The 12,514-nt window shown below is 41.3% G+C and overlaps 1 protein-coding gene and 1 pseudogene across 2 annotated transcripts in view; both read right to left on the bottom strand.

Moving 5' to 3' along the window:
- Nucleotides 1-12,514, bottom strand: part of CA5B (carbonic anhydrase 5B) — a 59,551-nt gene that overhangs the window by 22,425 nt on the left and 24,612 nt on the right. The window lies entirely within an intron of this gene.
- Nucleotides 9,269-9,894, bottom strand: LOC129517775 (ribosomal protein L18-like; annotated as a pseudogene).

Genomic DNA, 12,514 nt, shown 5'->3' with positions numbered 1-12,514 from the left:
CAGAAATGTCTGGCCACAAATAGTGCAATAATACCGAACTTGAGAAGTCTTGGTCTAGAGCTAAAAGCTATAGGCAGATACAAGAGAGTATTCTCTTTTTCTTTTTCTTTTTCCTTTCTCATATAATGCAGTACTCCCATCTCTAGAGAAGTCTGAACCCAACGTCTTTGGTATTTTCCCTTAATGTAAAAGAACTAGTGAAGGACAAGAACTTATTTTAGAAAAGAATGACAGCTTTCCGTTCATAAATCCTGAGTGAAAAGTACATACAAATGGGTGCAAGACATGGGGATCCCTGGGTGGCTCAGCGGTTTGGCGCCTGCCTTTGGCCCAGGGTGTGGTCCTGGGGTCCCAGAATCGAGTCCCACGTCAGGCTCCCTGCATGGAGCCTGCTTCTCCCTCTGCCTGTGTCTCTGCCTCTCTCTCTCTTTCTCTATCATGAATAAATAAATAAAATCTTTAAAAAAAATGGGTGCAACACAGTCACAATCTGATTACAATGCAAGTTCCTTGCAGACAGGAGCCATATCTTCCTCCTCTTTTTGTTACGCTGTAGTACCTTATTCAATTTATGTCCTTTAATTTTAGTATTGATTATCCATCTGCTATTGTTGGGATAAAAAGCTGTATTTCATTACTTGTGTGATATTTTCTAAACTTCTAGAAACCCCTGGAACAGCCCTGATTCAGTTGTACTATATTTTGTTCTGACTTTTAAAATTTTAGTCTCAATCTGGTTAACATACAGTGTCGTATTACTTTCAAGTGTACAAGATAGTGACTCAACAATCCCGTACACAGGATGCTGTACTCATCATGACAAGTGCCCTCCTTACTCCCCATCACCTATTTCACTCTACCCCCTGGCAGCCTTCAGTTTGTTCCCTATAGTTAAGAGTCTCCTGGTTTGGGATGCCTGGGTGGCTCGGCGGTTGAGTGTCTGCCTTCAGCCCAGGGCATGATCCTGGAGTCCCAGGATCGAGTCCCACATCAGTCTCCCTGCATGGAGCCTGTTTCTCCCTCTGCCTATGTCTCTGCCTCTCTCTGTGTCTCTCATGAATAAATAAATAAAATATTTTTTTTAAAAAAAGAGTCTTTTGGTTTATCTCTCTCTCTCTGTCTCCTTTTTACCTTTGCTTATTCGTTTTGTTTCTTAAATTCCACACAGGAGTGAAATCATATGGTATTTGTCTTTCTCTGACTGACTTATTTCACTCAGCATTATACTCTCTAGCTACATCCATGTCATTGCAAATGGCAAGATTTCATTCGTTTTTAGACTGAATAATATTCCATTGTATATATATACCACTTCTCCTTTATCCACTCATCTATCGATGGACACGTAGGCTGCTTCCACAATTTGGCTACTGCAAGTAATGCTGCAATAAACATAGGGGTTCATGTATCCATTTGAACTAGTGTTTTTGTATTTTTGGGTGCAATTACTGGATTGTAGGGTAGATTCCTTAATGTTTTGAGGAGTCTTCATATCGTTTTCCACAATGGCTGTACCAATATGCATTCTCACCAACAGTGCAAAAGGGTTCTTTTTTCTCCACAAACTCACCAACACTTGTTGTTTTTCATCTTACTGATTTTAGCCATTCTGACAGGTGTGAGGTAATATCTCATTGTGCTTTTGATTTGATTTTCCTGATGATTAGTGATGTTGAGCATCTTCTCATGTGTCCATTTGCTATCTGTACGTCTTCTTTAAGAAATGTTTGTTCATGTCTTTTGCCCATTTTTAATTGGATTATTTGGTTTTCTTCATATTGAGTTGTATACATGCCTTGTATATTTTGGATACTAACCCTTTGTCAGATATGTCGTTTGCAAATATCTTCTCCCATTCCCTAGGCTGCTTTTTATTTTTGTTGATCATCTCCTTTGCTGTGGAGAAGCTTTTTATTTTGATGCAATCCCAATAGTTTATTTTTGCTTTTATTTCCCTGGCCTTGGAACACATATCTAGAAACATGTTGCTATGGCTGATGTCAGAGGCATTACTGCCTAGGCTTTCTTCTAGGATTTTTATGATTTCAGGTCTCACACTTAGGTCTTTAATCCATTTTGAGTTTATTCTTGTGTATGGTGTGAGAAAGTGGCCTAGTTTCATTCTTCTGCATATAGCTGTCCAGTTTTGCCAACAGTATTTCTTGAAGAGTCTATCTTTTTCCCACTGCATATTGTTTCCAGTTTTGTTGAAGATTTATCATATAATTGTGGGTTTATTTCTGGGTTTTCTATTCTGTTCCATTGATGTGTGTCTATTTTTGTGCCAGTGCCATACTGTTTTGATTACTACAGCTTTGTAATATAACTCGAAATCTGGAATTGTGGGACATCTGGGTAGCTCAGTGGTTAAGCGTCTGCCTTTGGCTGAGGTTTGTGATCCCTGGGTCCTGGGATTGACTCCCTCATCTGGCTCCCACAGGGAGCCTGCTTCTCCCTCTGCCTATGTCTCTGCCTCTCTGTCTCATGAATGAATGAATGAATGAACGAATGAATAAATAAATAAATAAATAAATAAATAAATAAATAAATAAATAAATAAATAATAAAAAATCTGGAATTGTGATGCCTCCTGTTTTAGTCTTTTTCAAAACTGCTTCAGCTAGTCAGAGTCTTTGGTAGTTCCATATAAGTTTTAGGATTTTCTGTTCTAGTTCTGTGAAAAATGCTGTTGGCATTTTGATAGGAATTGCATTAAATCTATGGAGTGCTTTGGGTTGTATAAACATTTTTAAAATATTTGTTCTCCCAGTCCATGAGCGTGGAATGTTTTTCCATTTCTCTGCATCACACTTCAATTTCTTTCACCTATGTTTTATACTTTTTAGAGTACCAGTCTTTCACCTGTTTGGTGAGGTTTTATTTCTAGGTATCTTATTTTTATGTAATTTTAAATGGGATTGTTTTCTTAATTCCTCTTTCTGCTGCTTCATTATTAGTGTACAGAAATGCAACAGGTTTTTTTTAAGATTTTATTTATTTATTCATGAGAGACACAGAAATAGAGAGGCAGAGACACAGGCAGAGGGAGAAGCCAGCTCCAAGCAGGGAGCCAGACATGGGACTCGATCCCGGGTCTCCAGGATCACACCCTGGACTGAAGGTGGCGCTAAACCGCTGAGCCACCCGGGCTGCCCGCAACAGATTTCTGTACATTGATTTTTTTATCCTGTGACTTTACTGAAATCATTTATCAGCTCTAGTAGTTTTTTGGTGGAGTCTTTCCAGTTTTCTATATGTAGTATCATGTCATTTACAAATAGTAAAAGTTTTCCTTTTTTAAAAAAAATTGTATTTATTTGAGAGAGACAGTATGAGTGAGGGAAGGGGAGCAGAGAGAGGGAGAAGCCAACTCCTCGCTGAGCAGGGAGCCAGACACAGGGCTCCATCTCAGGATCCTGGGATCATGACCTGACCTGAGGGCAGATACTTAACCACTGACTGAGCCACCTAGGCACCCCATGAAAGTTTTACTTCTTAATTATGGATTTGGATGCCTTTTATTTCTTTTTTGTTGTCTGACTACTGTGGCCTGGACTTCCAGTGCTCTGTTGAATAAAAGTGAGAGTGGACATCTATGTCTTGTTCCTGATCTTATGGGATAAGCTCTCAGTTTTTCCCCATTGAGGATAATGTTTGCTGTGGGTTTTTCATACATAGCTTTTATTATGTTGAGGCATGTTCCCTTTAAGGGCTTTTATCATCAATGGTTGTTGTACTTTGTCAAATGCTCTTTCTACACCTATTGAAATGATCATACGGTTTCTATCCTTTCTTTTACTGATGTGATGTATCACACTGATTGATGTTCGAATACTGAACTACTCTTGCATCCTGGGAATAAATCCCAGTTCATCATGGTGAATGAATTTTTTTAAGTGTATTGTTGGAATCTATTTGCTAGTATTTTGTTGAGGATTTTTGCATTTATATTCATCAGAGGTATTGGCCTCTGGTTCCCTTTTTTATGATGTCTTTTCTGATTTTGGTATCAGGATGTTATTGGCTTCACAGAATGGATTTAGAAGTTCTTCTTCTATTTTCTGCAACAGTTTGTGGAGAATAGGTACTAACTAAACATTTGATAAAGGGACACCTGGGTGGCTCAGTCAGTTAAGCATCTACCTTTGGCTCAGGTCACAATCCCGGAGTCTTGGGATTGATGGAGGAACACAGGGCTAGCTGAGGACAAAGCACATCGACAAGTCCTTGAAACAGGGAGAGTGACTGATTTAGTTGTAAGGACACCTGGCACAAAGAGACCTTGCAACTCCTTCCCCTATAAGATACTTAGACTGTGGCTGAGGGTTTGAGAATTCACATACTTCAAAACTAGTTCATGAGGGTCTCCTGTAAAGACTGGGCAAGAAGGAAACTAACAAGAAGATCGCCAAGACAATCTCTCCCTTGTCCCTCACACTTGTCCCTCACACTTGTCCCTCACACTTGTCCCTCACACTTGTCCCTCACACTGCATTCAGGAAATGGCCAGAATCTACCCTCGCCCAGGCAAACACCAGCCACCCAAAACCAGGCCTATCTATTCCTTCATTGCTCCATTAGGATCTTAACGCTCCTATCAATTTATGCCCTTTGATTCACAATTTCATCTTCTGGAAAGTTTTCTTTCCCCCACCATTTCCTCCTTTAGCCCAAACCATCCCCCCACCAGGGGCCCTTGATTACTGTCACCCTAGTGAAGACAACTTTGCCAAAGGTTTGTTCTGCTAAGGATAATTCACATTTTGTTATCTCCTCCTATCCTCTTTCTCTATATTAACAAAATACAGATTGAAATGATATCTTGGTAGTTGCTCATACTTTCCCTCAAAATAGGAAGAGGACTAAGTGTTCTGACTAATAGGGCCTTCATTTTAAGGGGAAAATGAAATAAACAGAAACAGTAATTATATTAACTACGGTTTCAGTGAGCAGAGCTACACAGTCTTTATGAAGGTGTCCCTAATATACAGCTGATGAGCCACAAAATCCCTGTAGATTCCATAGTGGTAATGTGCTTGGTTCTAGTTCTTATTTGTAGGACTGGTCCTGGCTTTGATTTATTTTGTGCTTGTACCACCCTATGCCTCCGTTTTGTCCCTCTTTCAACCCCCAACACATAGAAAGCACATTCCTGTCTTGGCCCCTCAGTTCCTGCCCCTCCTCAGAAGTCAATTTCCACTCATTCACCTACCCGTTATCTATAGGTCTTGGGCTTAATTGTCACCTTCTCAGTAAAATGTTCTCTAGCTACTCTCTTATAATATTATCCCCTCTAAATATTATTTTCTAATCATACCACTCTGATAGTTTACTTTCAAAAGTTTTATTATACTAGTGTAGTTAATATTATATTCATATGAAGGGTAACAAATTATGCCCCTTTAGGGAAGGACAAATAATTTTTCCCTCTAAGCTTCTAGGTCCTTAGCTGAGACATCCCCCCCCCACCACTGTAACAAAAAGACAGATTAATAGGAAAAACAATTTTTTAAAAAATTATCTACTTTCTGACCAGAGACCCACAAAGATATGAGACTTAAAAGGCAGCCACGTGATTGAGTCTTAAACACAACTGGAGCTAAGGAATGGAACAGGGCTCTGAGGCTTCAAAGTGGAGGAGGGCAATTCACGGGGAGGTGAGAAAAGGAAATGTTCTGAGAGCCAAGTCTGCCTTCCCAAGCACGTAAGTCTCTCTAATGAAAAAGCTGTCTCGGGAACCCTGGGTGGCGCAGCGGTTTGGCGCCTGCCTTTGGCCCAGGGTGCGATCCTGGAGACCTGGGATCGGGTCCCGCGTCGGGCTCCTGGTGCATGGAGCCTGCTTATGTCTCTGCCTCTCTCTCTCTCACTGTGTGACTATCATAGATAAATAAAAAAAAAAAAAATTGAAAAAGCTGTCTCTGGTAATGGCTCTCTTCCTGGTACAGCCCCCCTTTTTAACGTAAATTTCCCTGACAAAAGGATAACATCTACTCTGCTTTCAGAGCTTCTCCCGTGTCTGAAGTTTCTCAAAATAATTAGCTCAAAATAAGCCTTCTGCCAGAGGCATATTTTGGGGTGGTGAAGGGGAGCATAATATACATCCCATATGTCTCTTTGGCAGAAGGCTTATTTTGAGCTGATTATTTTGGAAACAGCAGACACGGGAGAAGTTCTGAAAACTGAGTAGAAGTTACTCTTTTGGCAGGGAAATTTACATCTATAAGGGAAATCTCCACGTGTGCGAGTGTCTCTGTCTCTGGACTAGGAAGAGGATGACTCTACATCACCAGCAGCTCTCATCGGTGGAGAAGGCTGGACTGAAATTTACACAACAACCATGCCCATGTTTACTGGGCTTTGCTTGGTGACCTACCATAACTGTCCCCCTCAACATCTTTTTTTTTTTTTAAAAGCATCTTTTGCCTTTAGCTGAAGATAGTGTTTAAGGTGATAGCTTTGGCCATCTTGGGGAGCTTCTGTTTTCCTAGGTCTCTCTCAGGTATATAGGAGGTGCACATGTTACTAAACTTGTATTTATTTTTCTCTTGTTCATCTGTCCTTTATTATGGGTGGTCTCAGCCAAGAACTCAGAAGGGTGGAGGGAAAATTATGTGTTCTCTCCTACACATATACATGTGACTATCTGCCTCCCCCACTGCTCTGCAATCTACAACTGAGCTGGCTTTCAATCACTGCTTGTGCACTGAGTCTATAAGATAAAGAACATCCCTGGGAAGAGTCCAGTCCCGTTTTATCTTTATCCCTATTACCCTACTGATCATCACATTACCTTTTTCTTTAAGGATCTTTCAGGTTTCTCTCTTCCTTGTCTTGCCATGACCAGCAGCCCAGGTCAGGCCCCTAGACCTCAGACTTCATACCATGCCCCTTGGTTTCTTTTCCCGCTCTCTCATTCCCCTCTACTCCATCTTTCCAGACTTTGATTTTGACATTTTCTCCCACAGTTCCTCCTTTTGAACTCATATCATGTTCATTCTTGCCCTTTTCACACTTAACCATTGCTCCTTCAGTGTGCATTTGCTTTATCTGCCTCCAGGGCCTGTGTCAAGGCCCGAGTCTTAGGGCCTGTGTCCTAAACTTCTTCTGCAACCTCTAGGCCGAAACTGGTACCAGGCACAAAGAAGGCACTTAATGCTTATTTTATTGATAAAGAAAACCAAACAAGTTGATAGCAAGGCGATCTACCTTACACTCACAATCTCTCCAACCAGGCAAGCAGGTTTAGGTCAGAAAACTTCCTTTGTTCTGTTAGGAGCCACGAGCAGGCCACTCCAAGATGGGCCACTTTGACATGAACCTTATTTTGTGTTAAAAGCAATCCAAACCCAGGAGATCAGGAAAAGCTCTTTACCTCCCCCTCAACAGCCTACTTTAACAGGAAGAGAGCTATTAACAGAGATGCCTCCTTACCTTGGGGACTCATCTGCATAATAGGACAACCTTTGTTTTCCAAACATCTTTCACCTTCACACTACTGGTTTTCCTCCCCTTTGTGTCCTCAGGCTTCTACTCCACTCTTTAGCTTAAATAAGGCTCAGGTTGCCTCACTGTCTTTGGTATTTCCTTGTCTGTGTAGATTCCCCTTAGGTTTTAAATTTGATGTTCTCCTGTTAATCTGTCTCATGTGAATTTGATTTTTCATCCGGCTAGAAGGACCTGGGAGGGTAGAAGAAATTCTTCCTCCCCAACAGTTGGCATAGTCGGCAGGATACTTTAACTCACTAGATAGACACCTCTTGCCCTGACACTGCCACAGTTAAGAGAGCCTTGGGACATCTGACATTCAGCCAGCAGAAAGTTAGATTTCTTATCATGTCAGCCTCAAAGAATCTCTACCTGTAGAGTCCAATGGAATGAGGATGGTAAGAGTCCTTTTTCTCTCTTTCTAAATTTAGATTAGCAGGAGAGAAAATCTTTGTGGGAAATATTTGTCCTTGAGCATAGTGATTCTGGAATTTAAATAGAATACTCTATATGGTTACTGATCCATTTCCTCCCAGAGATGGTCTTTGCTTTCTTTTGTCTATATCATTTGGTACACACATCAGGTAAAGCCTATTGCTAAAGGGACATCTTAGAAGACAAAGCCACAAAACTGGTGAGCATGGGCTGAGCACTTAAAAGTTATTAGAATTGGGTGCCTGGGTGGCTCAGTTAAGTGTCTGCCTTTGGCTCAGGTCATGATCTCAGGGTCCTGGGATCGAGCCCCACATTGCTCCTGCTCAGTGGTAATTCTGCTTCTTCCTCTCTGTCTCGCTTGTGATTTTTCTCTCTAATAAATAAATACAATCTTTAGAATAAGATAAAATAAAAGCTATTAGAGCATTCACCACAAGAAGACTCCCATGACAGGATCAGTCAGTCACAGAATGGGTTACATTTTCACTAGGTCACCTGCCAACCTCAAGAAAACCATGCATCAAAGTATACTGTAAAACAGCCCAGTCCCCAACCCTGTGGCACCTCCTTCTTAGATATAGTGTGTCTCTAAGAGACCCAAGACCTAGCCAAGACTGTTAACAAGTGAATATTTTTCCTTTCATCTTATTCTATGTCCTAAAAGCTTGGATATATGACCATTGAGAACACTCTTTGGTCTCCACCATCCAGAGTGTGCTTACCAGGGTACACCTTGGTGGTCAGTTAAATAGACTGGGAATGGAACTCAGATTCTCTCTGTCCAGCTGTGTTAGCTCCCCAGGTGTTTGACTTGAGAGGTTCCAGTCCAGAGGAACCTTTGCCATTTCAATCCTTGTTGTTTGTTAGTGCTGGAAAGTCCCATTACAGTATCACCCACCCCATATCACAGATTAGTAGGTCTGTGACTAGAAGCATCTCACAATTTTGTGGGAGATTGGAGATACCGTTTTCATCACACCATCCTTACTGTTTGTGCAACAAAGGTCTTTGCTTTCTTTTTCTTTTTTTCAAGATTTTATTTATTTATTTTAAAGAGAGAGAAAGAACATGAGCAGGGGAAGGAGCAGAGGGAGAGGGACAAGCAGACTCACCCTGAGCACAGAGCCCAATGTGGGGCTCGATCTCATGACTCAGAGATCATGACCTAAGCCAAAATCAGGAGTCAGACACTTAAATGACTGAGCTACCCAGTCATTCCAGTCTTTGGTTTCTTAGACTAATTTTGGGACTAAACTTCTGGATCACAGGGACAGGTCACCCTTGCCTTTTTTTTTTTTTTTTTTTTTTAGCATTCAAAATCTTTTTAATAACAAGGCAGGATCTGGGGTTAGTTTTTGTAGCCTCAGCTGGCCCTGCAGCCTCTGGCACGCTGGAACTTCCGGCCCTTGGATCTCACGTAGGGTTTGGTGTGGCTGTGTGGGGTTCCTGGGGCCTTGCCAAAGTGTCTGTACACCTCTCGGCCCTTGGGTGGACCAGAGAGTAAGACGGTGCCACAGCCCTTGGGGGAGTCCAGGGCCAACTGATCGAAGGTGAGGAGCTTGCCTCCAGCTTTGAGGATGCGGCTCCGGGCACGGCTACTCACGCGCAGTGCACACACCTTCAGCTTGGGCACCTCCTGGACACACACATCATCCGTTATAGTCCCTACAACCACAGCTGTTTTGTTTTCCAGCGAGGCAGTTTCATCTTCCAGATCATCCGGGAAAGGGACAGAGGTGGCCAGTTGGTGCGACTAATGAACAACCTCTTCAACACAACCTGGTTAAAGGTAGAGTTGGTTCATCTGGCCAGACACCTGTACAGCTTGACCAACAGTCTCAGGTAGATGTCCTGGCTCTTGGGCTCCTTGCGCCGAACCTTTCGGTCCTTGTTGTGGCGGACATCGACTCCCATGATGGCGCCTCCTGCTCAGCCAGGTCCGGAAAGAGAGAACCCTTGCCCTTTTTGGGTGTATCTTGCTATTAATAGATCCTACTCATTAATGGCCAGACAATGGAACCTTTAAATTGGCTATATATTTTAAAAATTTTTTAATAAAAATTTTTATTTATTTATTCATGAGAGACACAGAGAGAGAGGCAGAGACACAGGCAGAGGGTGAAGCAGGCTCCATGCAGGGAGCCCGATGTGGGACTCGATCCCGGGTCTCCAGGATCGCCCTGGGCGAAGGCAGGGGCTAAACCACTGAGCCACCCAGGCTGCCCTAAATTGGCTATATTTAAAAGAAAAATATTCTTTATTGAGAGCTCTCACTTGTCTTATTAGTATAATGGCTAGTCTTAGAGACTCCCTTGATAAGATAAAATCACAGAAATTAGACTTAAGAATTTCTTTTCCATATAAGATTTACAGGGAGCACTCAGGTTCTCTAGGTTCAAAGTATACAGGTCTTCATGTAAATGCTCAAAGCCAGGAAATGAATTTAACAAAAGTATCTGAGACTGGCAATAAGGCTTGCTTTGCTCCTACTTCCAAGGATTGATAATCAGGCTCTGCCAGCTTCAGGCATTTCAATGCAACCTCCTTTGCAGATATATCCTAGACCCCCTACTACAAAAGAATTCATGTCTCCTGGACTGCAGCAAGGTGTTTTAGATTATAAAGCCCTTTAGCCTCCACTTTGAAAAGATCCTACTAAATTTATAGATTAAAAAGAATGACTATCACAAACCCTCTTCACAGGAAATAGGACCAAAATTTCTCCTAGGCCCTCTTACAAATGATCTGCAAAAGGCCATTATTCAGGGATAATTAGAAGCCTACATTGAATTATGAACCTAGAAAGAAGGGTTAAAATGAAAAAAAAAAAGAAAAGAAAAAAAAGAAGGGTTAAAATGCTTTGTTAAAGCTTAAAATGTTAAGATGCTTTACAAAGATAAAAATCTTTTGATTCTTAATTTTAGTTAAAAACCTCCCTAATATAAAGAAGCAAATTTAGTTAAAAAGATAAATCAGTCCTTTGATATCCAGGCTATAATCTAATTCTTAGAGGAATTATTAAAAACAACTCTTTGTCTTACAAATCTCTACAAATCGAGAAATGCAACTCCAGAAGCCAGTCAAAGAAAGCCCACCTATCTTTCTTTACCAATCCCCAAACTTCACCTATTCCTCTCAAAATGTTTATGGATATTATGAAAGATCAGGATATTAAAAAAAAAAGAAAGAAAGATCAGGATATTAAAACAGTTGTCCTCTACTTTATAAAAGGTAAGTTTTAAATCACAATTGCCCTGTAACTCTGGGGAAAAAAAAACAAACAAAAAATTTTTTGCATTCTTCTTGTCTCTTCTAAATCATAAGTCTTTAAAATGTAAATACAGGGGCACTTCAGTGGCTCAGTGGTGGAGCATCTGCCTTTGGCTTGGGTCATGATCCTGGGGTCCTGGGGATCAAGTCCTGCATCTCTCTGTGTGTCTCTCATGAATAAATAAATAAACAAAATCTTTTTAAAAATAAAATAAAATGTAAATACAGCCCACAATTACCTGGGACTGAAGAAAAAAAGGGAAAAAGAAGTTTTTTAAAAATACAAACTTCTAGGGATCCCTGGGTGGCGCAGCGGTTTGGCGCCTGCCTTTGGCCCAGGGCGCGATCCTGGAGACCCGGGATCGAATCCCATATCGGGCTCCCGGTGCATGGAGCCTGCTTCTCACTCTGCCTGTGTCTCTGCCTCTCTCTCTCTCTCTGTGACTATCATAAAATAAAAAAATAAAATTAAGAAAAAATACAAACTTCTAGAATGGCTTTGGTACTCCGATTCTAGCACCTTTCATAATAGACAGATATGCACCAAATCTCCACTTTGGAGAAAATGTGGATGTTTTCTCTGCCCTTGTGATGTAAATTTCCTACTCCCATCTTCTCTAGGACCTAAAATCCATTCTTTTTTTTTTTTAAGATTTTATTTATTTATTCATGAAAGACACAGAAAGAGAGAGGCAGAGACATAGGCAGAGGGAGAAGCAAGTTCTCTGTGGGGAACCTGATATGGGACTCGATCCCAGGACCCAGGGACCAGGACCCAAGCCAAAGGCAGACACTTGGCCACTGAGCCACCCAGGTGCCCCGAGCTATTCTGTGAAATATAAACAATTAAGGAGGGATCCCTGGGTGGCACAGCGGTTTAGCGCCTGCCTTTGGCCCAGGGCGCGATCCTGGAGACCCGGGATCAAATCCCACGTCGGGCTCCCGGTGCATGGAGCCTGCTTCTCCCTCTGCCTATGTCTCTGCCTCTCTCTCTGTGACTATCATAAATAAAAAATAAAAAAAATTAAAATAAACAATTAAGGAGAAGTTTAGAGAAAAGTACCCCCCCAAAAAAAAGGTGGGGAGAGGTATTTGGAAATTGTGTCTTTAATGTCCCTTCCACAAATATTAGTAAGAACAAAAGCTAGAAGATTGTTTGGATTTTGTCTGTCTATATATGTTATAAATGTTGGATATTTTCTCTATCTCTGGATGGTATTGTTAAAATTAACTTGTAGAAGAGCTCTATTTAGTTGGTTTGAAGGCAAGGGCTTTGGACCTTTAAGAATTGAGCATTTCATTCCAAAACTCTGAAAGATAGAAA

This window comes from Nyctereutes procyonoides, unplaced genomic scaffold (assembly GCF_905146905.1).
Source record: "Nyctereutes procyonoides isolate TBG_1078 unplaced genomic scaffold, NYPRO_anot_genome, whole genome shotgun sequence".
Lineage (NCBI taxonomy): Eukaryota > Metazoa > Chordata > Mammalia > Carnivora > Canidae > Nyctereutes > Nyctereutes procyonoides.
Note: the sequence above shows the minus strand (reverse complement) of the source record. Positions and strands in the feature narration are given on the sequence as shown.